Raw genomic sequence first — 264 nt, 5'->3', positions numbered from 1 at the left:
TCGGGGCGCCCTCGCTCCGCCATCTATCCATCAATGCATGTATAGGTCCTGTTTGTGCATGGGTGTGTATTTTTCAGGCCTGTGTGTAATGCATATTATCGACTGACTAAAAACAATGTTAATTCTCCCCCAGGGATTAATAAAGTATGTCTTCTTCTTCTTGTATTGGCACAGGGCTAGTATTACCAGGGAACTTCATGTGATTTAGAAATCACAACCATTCGTCTGTGTGTCATGGGGCGCATTCGCAAGGGATATAGAGGG

The sequence above is a fragment of the Sander vitreus genome, chromosome 8 (assembly GCF_031162955.1).
Source record: "Sander vitreus isolate 19-12246 chromosome 8, sanVit1, whole genome shotgun sequence".
NCBI classification, from domain to species: domain Eukaryota; kingdom Metazoa; phylum Chordata; class Actinopteri; order Perciformes; family Percidae; genus Sander; species Sander vitreus.
Note: the sequence above shows the minus strand (reverse complement) of the source record.